General features: G+C 37.5%; 1 protein-coding gene across 4 annotated transcripts in view; it reads left to right on the forward strand.

The window, feature by feature from the left end:
- Window positions 1-1,144: 1,144 nt before the first annotated feature.
- The window catches only part of RP1 (RP1 axonemal microtubule associated), a 209,220-nt gene continuing 196,464 nt past the window's right edge, over window positions 1,145-13,900 (forward strand). For all 4 annotated transcript variants that reach the window (XM_057397796.1, XM_057397798.1, XM_057397797.1 and 1 more), the window contains exon 1: window positions 1,145-1,299. The gene's annotated coding sequence lies outside the window, so the exon portion shown is untranslated. The remainder of the gene's footprint in view (window positions 1,300-13,900) is intronic.

The raw sequence follows: 13,900 nt of genomic DNA on the forward strand, positions 1-13,900 counted from the left end.
CAGATCACTGTTAATTTTGGAACTCTTAAAGAAAAAAAATAATATAGTTTTGATTTACTTTCTGCATCTCTAATTTTTTTCTTGTCTTCTGATGCCGGGAAGAAGACCTGCAAAGAATATTTAAAAGACAAGAAAAAGAACCCTGGGACTTGGCTAGAGTATATGCTTTGGTATTTTGCTCTGCAAAATCAGTTTCTCTTTCAGACAAGAAGTTGTTCATCTACATGCTGAAATATGAGTATATTATGTGGTGTATTTTAGGCATTATATTATGCCCTGATTCACCAGAGCATTCCTCTGTTTTCATGTAACTGCAGCAATTTAAATTAAACAATAATCTAAACTACAGTGCTTCTCAGAAAGGTTCTCAGTAACACTTTATTGCGCCTGTCATGTAATTCAAAATGAGTAACATAACCTGGATTTTTATTATGTAATTTGATAATTTGCATAGGTTGTTTGGCCTTAGTGTAGGATTTGGAACTGTTCCTAAAATCTTCTAAATCTGGCCTTGGATTTCCATGGTTCCTGAAACTTCATGTATTTTCCTGAGACAGCAAAAAGTTATCTAAATTAAGCAAATAATTTGGTACCATTGTGGTTGGTGGAATTTGATGTTTCTCTCAGTCACTGTATCCTCACATACTTTGCCTCTCTTGTGCCTTTTCTACATTTAATACATCTAATACAATTTCCTTATGAAAATGCTATAAATGTTTGTTAACTAATGTTTTTGCAATGATTAGCATGCTGTCTTTGCTATCGTAATTGGTCTGTTTCATTAATAAGTAATGTCAGATTCTAAGAGGTGCCAAACTCACTATGATACCCATAAGCTGTTTTGTGAGTGTTGGAGATGTAGGATAAGATCTTAAATGAACTATGTTTTTAAAGGCTTAGGTCAAATATTTCTCTACAGCATTGAGCTCTATTGTGAATGAAAATGTTTGTACAAGGGAAAGTTTACAATACAGAAGACCCATGTTATAGAATACAGTTATTTACATAGCACTCAAAGATTAAGAACTGAAACTATGATAAGGGAGCACTCTGTTGCTTAAGTGTTCAATATTGTGTTTGCTGTTACTATAGGTACTGTAGAAAATTATACAAAACTAACATCAACATTCAGTTTCAGCTAGGATGGTAGTGTCTGGAGCACACTGTAGCTGGAATATGTGTCCATGGAAAGAAACAGTATCCATCACTTAAATACCATCTATGTGACTGATTTTTCTCCAAAATGTCATAGCACTTCTGAGAGCTTGGTGCCTATTGAGTTGCTTTCCAGAGCATCAGGTAATATCTCTTTCACTTTTCCCCTGATGATTTTTTCTATAGAGCAATAGTATGTAGGGATGAATTTATATTCTGATTGCACTGCAGCATGTTATATTTGTGAGTGGGTTTTTTTCAGAAGTGTTTGGGTCAAAATATTTGTTTCTAACATCTTTACAAATGTTAAATTTGTTGGTGTTTTCATTTTTCTACCTGACATTTTCTCTATCAACCTTAGAAAAAATGCATACCAATATTTTTAAATTTGACTAGTAAAGGTAATCACATTACTCACATCCTTGTGTCCCCTAAACTCTAATTCTGGGAGGTTGTACTTGTGGCTATGTACCTCCTCTAGGAACAGGAGTGATGAAATACACAAGCTGTGGCTCTTTGTGATTAATGGAGGAAAAACCTTGAAGCTCTTGAGATGCCAGGTGTTTGCTTTAGAAACTTAGTTCAGACATTATGGTTAGCACGCTGTATTAGCTGGCCCTTACTACTGATTTTCAGAGGTCTGCTTGAGGTGTTCTGTACTGGGCAGAGGCAGTTATGTTCTTTTCCATTGGAATTTATTCATCTTGTTTTTTTAATTACACAATTCTTGCTTTAACAACTGTTCAGAGCTTTCACTCAGCACATGCTGATACATCATCCTTGTCTACACAGGAAAACTATAATGTTATAAAAAATATAAACAGTAGCATACAACTGAAGTTGTATCTATTTATGTACAGCAAAGCCGACATCCTGCCAATGAAATCAGGGTTTTACCGTGTTAAGCACTGTATGAGCAACTTGTTGAACATCATTTCTGCCTCAGCACCCAGAGTCTAAACATGGAGAGTCAAAGTGCGATGAGAAAAGAGAAGGTTTTTATCTGCCATACCCTCTACATGTTATTTTTCAATCTATGTGACACAGTTTAGAAACATTAAAACATATAGAACCATCAGGATTAATGTTGCAAAGGAGAATAGGGTAATCAAATTGGGTAGGAGTAACTTCTTCAGGCAATTTCTCTATTTTTGTTTAACAGTGCATGAAGTAAGTTTACCTTAAATCAATAATCATAAAATCAATTTATGGTTAATACATACAGTGGTTTAGTAAGATGAAAGACATGTTTGATTGAAGAAGTTGCTCTTGTGTAAAGACATCAATTTTGTTGATTTTAATATGGCTGAATTTTTGCAAGAAGTTCTTGTAAACAAGCTTACAAAGTCTTGGGCTGGAAAACCCTGCTTTTCTTTGCATTTGTTTGATTGTGTTTTGTAGAGATACTTATTTTTTTTTATCCCCATTGCCAGAGAATGTATACGAAACAGCAGGTTTGGGTAACACTGTCATTGCACTCTCTTTTGGAGACAGTAAATTAAAATGAAACCAATACAGAAATGATTCTAACCTTTTAAACTGCTTTGAGTGACAAAGACCTGGCTTGAAGTTTGTTTGAGTCAAACTGAAAATTCTTTTTTAGAAAAGATGAAATTATTTGTGCCAGGTAGGACAAAATCCATCAAGACAAACTACGAATCATTTCAGAATAGGCAGTAGTGAATGCATTTTGCTGGGATGTGGAATGGTGTGGACCTGACTCATTGCAGAAATGAACTCAGCAGTACATTCTTTTTGATTTTGCTCCAGCTATGCTATGCAAATATAGATCTGGAGTTGTCATATGTCTTAAAGCTGAGTGTGTAAACACAGCAAGTTTGTGTTTGCCTTTAAAGAGAAACCTAACAATTCTGGAGATGTTGAATTCTCCCATGAGGTTTCTAGATACCTGACTTGGGACTACAGACACAGTGGCTAGGTGGATTTAACTCTTACTGCTAGGCTTAAGAGGAAAGTATGTTCTGCTTCTGTGGAGCATGCCTAGGCATGATTGCTAATACTAAGAGGAATGACATAGCTATATCCATGTATATAGTGCTGAAGCTATATACTAACCTAATGGTAGCAAAGCACACACTCTCAATTGCTGTTATGTTATTTCCTATGATGCAAACATTGTTATTTGCACATTAAAAAGCAACTGGCTTATTTGTATACTTACAGCCCTTTAAAAAATGTCTTAATGAGCCCCTCCTTGTTGAAGTGAATGTTCAGAGCATTTGAAGTTTGTGCCATGGCAACACCTGCTTTCTGTTTCTTTGTATGTATACTACTGCCTTGGTATCTCCTGGGGCAGCAGAACATGCTAAATAAATAGTATCCTTAGAAACTGTAAACTAAACATGGCAGCACAGTTGGTGCCATATAGCTTTTGATTGCACTTTGTGTTCTGAAATATGATAAAGATCACCAGGGAATGACTTCTCAAGTCCAAGTTGTACAATGCTCAGTAACAGAAATTGCCATCCATCAGATTTTACCTGAGTATAGCAGAGAAAAAGTATTTGTTGTGGTACAAGGAACAAATTACATTGTGATTGGACTATTGAAAACTGAACTATTGAAAACTGTGTTCAATAGGACACAGTTCTATTGAAAACAGTAGAACTATGACTAAAGATAGACCACATAAGATCTTTAAGACTGGGCTCTGTTTTCTTGTTTTCATCATGAAATCCTTCAAATGAGTAAATAGTTGCAGAATTTCATTCTCTCTTTAACATGCACATTTTTTGTGCACAGTTCAAAGAGCTAACTCAAACCAAACCAGGCAAAACATGAGGTCACCTGGTGTTTTAAAAGCAGTTGGTAAAATAGAACATATTTCCCAAGAAAGTGAAGGTGTGCACTGCAGCTTTATTGTAGACATTTAAATTAGAGTATTTTAGAAATTTTACCCTCATAATTTCCTTCTGTATGTCTGTCCTGCTTTGCTGGCCATAATACTTCAGATTTCATGAAAGTCATTAAATTTAGTGGCATACTTCAGGAATTCATTTCTGGTCCATTTAATGTGTACATTCTTCGCTGTATTGGATAGTAAGAGGTGGTCTGTGCAACGCTTCAATCTAACTTCAGCTGTGTTGTGCTGGTTTAGTAGAGGGAAAGTGGTGACTAAAAAGAATGAGAAAGAAGAGTAAAATCATATAAGATTAAATCAATCCAGAATGATGCTAAGAATTAATTGCTGTTTCTCAGAACTAGGCCACTGTAGGTTTCAGGTGGTTAAATTTGAAAGGAAAAGATTGTTTTTTCCCCACAAATCTTAAAATTGTAAAATCCTTGCCATAAACTATTGTCCTGGGTTCAGCAGTAGCAGTCATGTTTCTCCTCCTTGGTAGCTGGTGCAGTGCAGTGTTTTGACTTTCGGCTCGGGAACAGAGCTGATAGAGATGTTTTGGTTTGGCCAAGGACTTTGTGAGCCTCATGCTCTGCCAGGGAGGAGGGGAAGCCAGGAGGAAGCAGAGACAGGACACCTGACCCAAACTGACCAAAGAGCTATTCCATACCACAGCACGTCATGCCCAGGATGTAACTGGGAGTTAGCCGGAAGGGCTGGGAGACTGCAGGGTTGGAGGAGGTATCGGTCGGAGCTTGGTCGGGCTTGGGGGGCGAGTTATCGTTTGGCTGGTGGTGAGGTGTTGTATTCTGTTCCCTTGTTATTTCCTTTATCATTATTATCATTGGTGATAGCAGTAGTGATTTGTGTTATACCTTAGTTACTAAACTGTTCTTATCTCAACCCGTGGGAGTTGCATTCTTTTGATTCTCCTCTCCGTCACTCCGAGAGCAGGGGGAGGGCAAGAAAGGGGGGGAAGTGAGCGAACGAATTACCTGACTGGGTTTAAACCACGACAACTATCATGGATGCTCAAATGTATAAACAGATGAAGGAATAAGGAACGGCTAATCAAGAATATATTCATCAATAGCTGTTGAACTTTGTGGTCCGTAAACAACCTCAGACTCTGGATGCCATTTGGTCATGTAATGTAGCAAGTCTGATGGGCCAAAGAAAGTATCCACAGATGCTGTGTTTATGGCCTTCACTCTGCTGCTGGCCATGGTCAGAGATTCTGGCTAAACTGATGTTTGGTCTGGCTTGATCCTGGAGTTCTTAAGTTCAAAGCTTTTTTGTTCACAAAGGTGAAAACCTTGCTTTTGCCACCCTGGTATAAGAGGACAGTAGCACATAAATCACATGTAGCTGTGAAGGTCCAAGTTAGTCATAGTCATAGTGTTCTATCATGATGACTTAAAGCAACCTCTCTTTCATCCATCCTTTCCCTCCCAGTTTTGTTGCTGACAGGTGACCCAGGAGGATTGTTTTATTCTATTCACATACCCAACATCTCTGCTCCTGAAAGATTTCTGAAGACTACCTGTCAAGGTAGACCTGTCTAAGAGACTGTTGAGGAAGCTTGTGAATTAAGTGAAACCAATGATAAACTTAAAACAAAAATTATTTTACAAAACCAATTAGAACTCCATCAACAATTGGTGGATAACAGACTTGGAATGTCAAATGGATTCGTGACCACACAATTGACATAAGTTCAGTTCTTAAGTTTTTGAAAGTGCAACCCAGAATGTGAAATCCTTCACCAATAAGGTGAGCGCTCTAAGCATCAAGGCGTTACCTTGGGCATTGTCCTGACCCAAAGAGAGTCTCAACAGCAGACCTGCTGCTCCAAGGAGGACCAACCCAACTGCTTTCCTGGTGGGACTCCATTTATACCCTTGGTCAAATCTGATTTATGTTCAAATACAGTAGCATTAACCCTCATTGGCTGGGTGTCTTTACCTGCCGCACAATAGCCACTACACAAATGTGATGTGGGTTGGCCTGCACCGGGGTGGTTAGCGTGGCATAACCAATGGCAGCATTGCAAAACTGCAGCTGGAGAGCCTCCATTCCTGCTAGGGCAAGGGCACCTGCCACAGGGATACCTGCTGCCACAGTTGTTAGGGTGAGCTTTTTGAAACATAACATTAAGCAGCAGGCTTTCAGAGTAACACTCCATTAAAACAGCGCTTTCCGCATAATTTCTATTCAGTTTGTGCCTCCTCTGCCCCTTTGCCAAAGCACACTCTGCTGTGTTTCATGTCATCATTACTCATTGTGATACCTTTAGTTGATTGTAGGTACTTCAGTGTTGGGCTTTATCTTTTTAAACGCCACAAAGATGTCACGAATATCTTCTGTGCTTCAATAACAACATAGCTATAAGAAGTATAAAAATTAACAGGAAACAATATAACTGAAAAGACCAAAGACAATGGAGCAACATAGAAAATATTTTCCTCCCACAACTTCTTTACTTGCCACCTGCAGCTGAAAACAGCAAGTCTGTGATTCGGATTTTTTTTTCCCAGTGATTTACGTTTGCCAAGCAGTAGAAATGTTGTACTTTTCCTAACTGTTTGAATATGCAGGCCCACTCATCTTAAAAATAGTTCAGCTTTGAGTTTGTCTTTTTGTTCCCTTGACAGCTCTCTCTTACAAAGCATTATTCTTCTCAATGTGAGGATGCTTTGGTCCCATTCTAAATGATTATCTACTGTGCATCTTTTGTTAGTCTCTCTAGTCAGCAAATGTCCTATTGTTACATAGTGATCTAGGTGCCCAGATTCATGGAGTACATTTTGACAAATTCAGAACAGAACTTGTGTTTTGTTCCAGTAAAAGAGCCAGTGTAATATGTTCAACATCATATTCACGCTTTATTCTAAAATATATTTTGACCTCAGGTCTCTGCAGGAAGGTGCTGAGGGCTTTATTCAAACAATACACTTCACTGTTCAAGTCAGGGCCCTAAATTTACTTAAAATCCATAAAATTTAGAGAAAGAAAAGGTTGAAGCAAGAGCAAAGAGCCAAAAAAAAAAGACAATACAAAACTTTTGAAATTAAATGTATTTTCTCATTCTGATCAGCTGAAGTTGCAATTATTTTCTTAAGAATACTTTTATCAGCCACACAGAATTCCTCAAGCAGGGGATCCTGTAGTGAATTGTAAACTTTTAGGTAAAAGCATGTTATGTTTTTTGCATTGTTTAGGATATTTCTCTTTTAGAGCACCACTCCACTTACTACTTTACTGTTTACTAATTATGTTATTTTCTCCCACTTCAAAAATTCACTTGTCCAGGTTAAGAAACTTGCTTAATCAGTTTGTTATATATCAGATCAGAAATCTAGATATTTCTCTTTAGTTTTAGTTTTCTGAGTGATATTGACTCTGGTTGTTTCAAAAACAACTTTTGAAATTTTTTTGCAATTAGAAATAATGCAAAACCTGCTATGGATAAACAGGTGGAAGGCACATCTTACAGGAAGACTGAAAAGAGTAACAGCTAGAAAAGTTTGTCCAGGGGAGAAAGAATGTCATAAGACCACAGCTGAGAGCTGCTACATTAGCCAGCTTGTGCTAAGTTTAATAGCAGCTGAAGGTGTTCAACGTTCCACACCATTTGCCTGCCTAAACTTTAGGCTTTGATCTTGTTGATTACTCAAACATTTGCCACCCTTTAATTTTGGTTTCAGGCAGGCCAGGCTACAAAAAAGAATCTACCAGACATCATTGAGGTATTTTATTCTACTGGGTCTTTCTGTCAGGTAAATGTATAATATATCATAATAGAAGGAGAGCTATTCAGATGGTAGGAGCTATTATATCCGCATTAGGCCTAGTTCTTCCTGGTTTGGTCATTTACAGCTCTACATTTCTTGCCAGAAAACTGAATAGAGTTTAGGGTTAGTTTGTGGATAAACCTCCAGGTAACTGAAGTTGAAGCAGAGCAAGATGGACATAATAGTGGTGAACAAGAGATACTGAGAAGCTCTTGCCCATGATGTCATATTCTTTGTGTTAAAGACCCGTATTTATTAAGTTCCCTATAACTTTGTAGCTGAGGACTTTTCCTGTACTCCTTGCTGATTTTAGATTTCTTCTGTCTTGGTGGACTGTGGTCTGAATGTTGGTCTCTTTGTAGGCATGTGGTAAACACAGACAACATTGCTTTCGAAAGTGGCATGGAGTTCCTTGGAGACCTCCTCAGCAGCACCATGTATTGTGAACATGTCAGCTTCCCTTCTGCTCGTTTCCCATAGAATTTTGGATCAGATTATCTAAAAGACATTTGATGGCCTGGACTTAGAGCATCTTAAATATAGATTAAAGCAATAACATCCTCCCTCTGGAAAAAAGAACTCTCTAAAAAAAGAAAGACTGGAATTGTGCTGGGAATAACATTTTTTTTTTCTTTAGACTTAGCTCAAATACATGAATAGAACAGTTTCTACCTTTCTCACTCCATTTTCTGAGGACAAGGTTTCAGTAGAAAAAACATGGTTTTTCACAAGAAGAAAGCTTGGTTTTCAAATCCTGAATTTACTAACAATTTGTGGTGTTGTGTATAAGACTAAAGCCTGGTTTAAAGCTCGCTATAAAGCAAAAGCTTGCATTGTGCATCCTTCTGCCTTTGAGAGGAGGAAAACAAAATGTGACACATGAAATGTATTCATTGCAATACTGGGAAATGTACATGCACTATCTTGACAAGTGCATTTTCACACCTTTGATATAAGACCTCTATTCACATAGCACATTTGGACTGAAGAATATTTAAGGGATTTTGATCATCTTTGACTATCTTGCTCACATACAGCAAATTCCAGTTTTTACAATAACTGAGTTTCTGTCTGTGTAATTTTTTTGCACCTAAGATGATTGTTAGTGTTGCACCTCTGTAGAAAACCCAGAACATTAGAAGTACTTTATTACGTTTTTCTCCTATTGAATGAGAAATGCAAAGTGTATTTCCAGTTTCACTTGTTGGTAGACATAGGATTTTGCTTGAAGTAAGTCTTCCCCACTAATAAGCAAACTTTAGACAAACCAAAATGCATTTTGTGGTTTAGGCTGTGACATTAAACTGTTGGCTTCTCCACCATGGCAAAATGTAAAGAAATAAGACTGTGACCATTTCATCAAAAGGGAGGGTGCCCACTAAGCCAGATGGGATATCTGTGGTCAGATAAATCAGTCATCAGGGTTTTTTTGAAGCAGCAGGACACATAGCAGCTTGAATGATGCATGCTCTTTGCTATCTTTCCAAAACTAGAAGAACCAGTATTTGAATGTTCATTAGCTTTGTTCTGCAAGCTGCTCAGGCATCAGCCTTTATAGTTGGGAACTGCAGCTATTTCAGTGAGAAATGAGAAACAAATTGTTGTGAAAGTTGCCTGCACACTGTGTAATAATGGTTTAATAAGGGTTAAAGATTGTGAGTGTGTGTCAGCCATCTAATAGTCTTAATTGATGATTTTGTGTGCTAAAACCTGCAGGCAATAAAGCTCAAAACAAATGCTGCCGCCATTCACACTTTACTTGCTATGTGATTATGGATTACAAAGAATTTTAGGAAGGATTATTTGGACTTCTGGAAATGGGCTAGTCATTAAACAAGTTTCTCTTATATGCTAATGTCCATGTTAAAAATCGTTGCATTCAGTTCCTCTGTGCAGTGTCACACTGTGTAAAGATGTTGGTAGGCAACTCCAGCTGCGATGGAGAGGAAGGATCTCTCCTTCTCCATTTCCTAAGGCAGCTCTCGCTTCTGGGCTGTTTCTGTGGTCCTAACACCTTAGCCCTCATCTGATACCAGAGAAGGACATGTGAAAATGTGATTCCACCTCTAGACTCTTACCTGGATGTGGATGAAAAAATGAATGCCTTGAAGCAGAGCTCCCTGCTGTGCTGGTGTGATTACTTAAACATTTTTTCCCTCACAGGTATTTTTTGCAATAAAGTTGTACCAGTTGGCTTGCCAAGAACTTTTCTGTAGCCTAAGGGGGAAAAATCTCTTGGAATAAAGCTTACCCTGCTGTAGTAGAGATTTTGTATGTGAAATTGATATTTCCAAAACTAAAGGTAGAAGGAAAAAAATAAAAGGAAAAAAACAATTCCCAATATCCTGGAGTGAGTCCAGCAAGGGGTCACTAAAATGATTAAGGGATTGGAGCATCTGACATACAGAAAGGGGCTGAGAGAGCTGGGGTTGTTCAGCCTTGAGAAAAGTCAGGGGGATGCTGGTGCATATAAATAGCTGATGGGAGGGAAGGGGAGAAGATGAAACCATACTCATCTCGGAGGTATCTAGTGAAACAAGAGGTAACATCCACAAACTGAAATACAGAAAATTCCACCAGAACATAAAGAAAAAACTTGTTTACTGTGAGGGTGGGGAAACACTGGCACAGGTTGCTCAGAGATTGTGGTGTCCCATCCTTGGAAATATTTGAAAGCTGTTTGGCCATGGTTCCAGGCAACCTGCTCTGGCTGACTCCTCTCAGCAGTGGGTTGGACTAGATGTTCCCTAGAGGCACTTTCCAGCATCAGCTGCTCTGTGATTCCAAACCAACCCCCTCACAAACTATGTGTTAACAACCTGTTTATAATGATGTGAAAGGATACTGATATCTGCTTCTTGCATCTCAAGAAGTTCTTAGAACAAATCATGCTTGGTCGACAGACAGTTTAGTCTGGATATTAAAGGACTAACCAGCACTTGATTTCTTCATTGTAAAAGAGGAAAATATTTTTTATTCCAAATGTATAATTCAGTGCATTTGACTGTATCTTCTAACCTCATTTTTCATGTATTTTGGAGTAATGAAATAGTATAACTGCCTTTAAAATGCAAGAATTTTCACAGCATTCATCATAGTTGAGAAAGGGGTCTCCACTGGAACCTTGGGCCTCCACTGGAACTGAAGCCTGTGGGATCTGTTTGTGCTATGATGCTAACAAGGGAATCATGAATATATTTGCAGCTTTATAATATGAGTTTCTAAAGTCATTATCTAAAGTTTAACTATTCACGTAATCTGAACACATGCAAAAAGTGTGATTTTCTTCCTTTTTTGCCTGGCTTAAGAAACACTTTAATCATTCATGTGAAATAAATAAATAGTTGCTTTCATTTATATGTAGTTAAAGAATAGCACTACCAACCACTTCTGGAAATTGAGCTGCAGTTCTAGGTTTGTATCACACAAGTATTAGTTCTCCTGAAACTAACATTCTTTTATAGATGGAATGAGAGTGAAAACCATATGAAAAATGTTGAAGTCTGCAAGTCAATACACTGGGAAGTGATTTACCTCAGCACGGAGGGAGCTAATATTTTTCCAGTTCTTGTCCAGAAATTGGTAGTTCCGTTTTATAGATAAGGCTCTGGCATCAAACACCAACTGAAATGAGGCGCTGCAAAAGGCTTATGGGTGGGGACACTATTAGTCAACACTAGCACAGGAGCAAATTTTGTTGTCAGTTATAAATATCTTAATGAAGTTAAGTGATATGAATAATGTTATATGACCTTTCAAAAGTACCCCTTTACAGCTGCTCTGTCAGTCTGGTATTAAACATATGAGCAAATATACAATCGCAAATGACCGTGAAATAAGACTTATCAGATTTATGTGTTTTGAGGTGTGCCTTGACAGAGGTGGGGGCTGAGATAGAAAATATGTCTGAGCATCAAACAACCTAGAACATTTTGCAACAGAATGTACAAAAGAAATATTACAAACTTCATGCTTTATCAAGTCAGTCTTGTTCCTAGACGTTAAGAGAGAGCTCTTGGAAGCACTAGGCTAAATCCACTGTTGATATAATTTAGTTTACTCAAGTACCTCCTTTTTATAAACAGTGGAAGATTGGAGGAGAAACCAAAGGCCTTATTTTCCTTATACAGATTTTGCATTAGTATTTCTTTTTGCTGAAATTAATTCATTTTAGCTTTGCATCCCTAGAATGGAAACTGTTGTGCCCTCATGTCACAGATCTCTTGTGTGTCTTTTCTGTCCCTGTGAGGCAGCTTGTTTTGGTATATCCCTTTCTCTTGTGAATAATTAATTATGCTACCTGAGTTTTTACTTTAGGATACTAATAACAAGATAAAAGCTCAGGAAATACACTGCTATTACTTTATCATGAACTTTGGTACAAAGATTTTTTTATCTGTATTTGTTCATTGATCTCACACTAGGATTCTGATCTGAGTAGAATTCGTTGTTCTTATTGCACATATTCTCAAAGCAAATGTAGCGGATAAATTTGATTCTTAGATGGGTACATAGTTGTTATACAGGGGCTTCATGTGAACTTAAATTCAGTTTTCTTTAAATAGAAAAAGTTGCCTTTTTTAACTGAAATATGTTGTCTATTGACATTGCTGTGAAGAGGAAAAGATTGAAGCAGTGATTTGACATGTACTTTGCATTAAAGAGACATTTCTGTTTGCTAGCATAAAAATATTAATCTGTCCTTGAGCAATGTTCAATAAGCATTTTGTAAAAGTACTTTTAATACCAAATAATGTTTGCTGTCTTTCCTCTGAGCATCTCTGTTACTATAAGTATGCACTTTTAAAATCACGATTTAGTTTTTCCTGCATCAGTAATATTGAATTGCTTGTAGAGATAAGTTGAATGGCATGGTTATAACACCATAGAGAGATGCACTCCATCTTCTGTTGGTACAACTTAGTGCAAGTCCCTTACAAGAGCATTAAGATAGTAATGCTATCTGATGCTGGCTGGCATGTGGCAGTCTTCCACATCCTCGATTTTTATATTCTAGTTTTAGAAGTTATGAAGAACAGCATTTACTTTTTAAGATGTGATTATAGTGCTGATTGCACTGCTAAATTCTAAACACAGCCTTTTGCCATCATGCAAGCATTTTTGAGATTTCAGGTTTTTTTTATTCTTATTTTCAGAAAAGTCAGAGTTAAAATCTCAAAAGAGGGCAAAAAGGGAATTGGGAACCAACCAAGAAGGAAAAGCTCTGATAGGTTTGAAATGTTTCATTTAGGTGATTTGATGAGTTATTTTGATTGTGATCTTTTCTTATTTTACCATTTTAAGCATATGATAAATTTCTAAAAGGAAAGTGTCTTTGAACCAAAGAACTGAAATTTCATTTAGAAAAATATCAGAATAAGATATCTGGCAACTTAAGTGGCTGGGGGAATTTTTGAGCATTTCAAGTCCTGGAGTACACTGTACAGTGCATTTCCTCCAAACAGTTTCACTTTAGAGAACTTTGAGTTCCAATTATGTGGCCTAAGGTTGCAAACCCTTGGTCATACTATTAGCTGCATTTACTTGAATGATATTACTTGGCCAAAGGACATAGTTTGTGTCAGTTTTTGGACTGGTTGTCTGAAATCCACCAGTACCAAGAGAAATATTGCTGTAACTAAAGACTTATTTATAAGAGTGAGGATTTTAGTTCTGAATCCTTTGAAGATAAGGTGAAAAGTATTTTCAGCCTCATTTGTCTCTTATCTACATCTACAGCTATCAGGCATTGTGTTTAAAAAAGGAATATTTATGAGGCAGTAATTCTCAGAAAACACCTTGATTTTCTGGTAGGTGAATTGTGCAATTGAGGAGCTGCAGTTTCTGAATACAGGGATCTGTGTTTTCTGTGGAACTGCAATGGGTTAGCCTCAGCTAAGGGCTAAACTCCCCTCCTCAGAGGGCAGGGAAAAAAACAGCATGAGAAACCGCATGGGTTGAGATAAAGTCAGAGAAATTGCATGCCCATTGTTGTTATGGGTAAAGCGGTCCCAACCTGGGCAAAATTAATTCATGGAAAATTATTGCCACTGAAAATAGATTCAGGTAGCAAGAAACAAAGACAAACAGT

Source organism: Pezoporus wallicus, unplaced genomic scaffold (genome assembly GCF_028554395.1).
Source record: "Pezoporus wallicus isolate ANWC-B61680 ecotype Strahan unplaced genomic scaffold, APGP_CSIRO_Pwel_v1 contig_227, whole genome shotgun sequence".
In the NCBI taxonomy this organism is placed as follows: Eukaryota; Metazoa; Chordata; class Aves; order Psittaciformes; family Psittacidae; genus Pezoporus; species Pezoporus wallicus.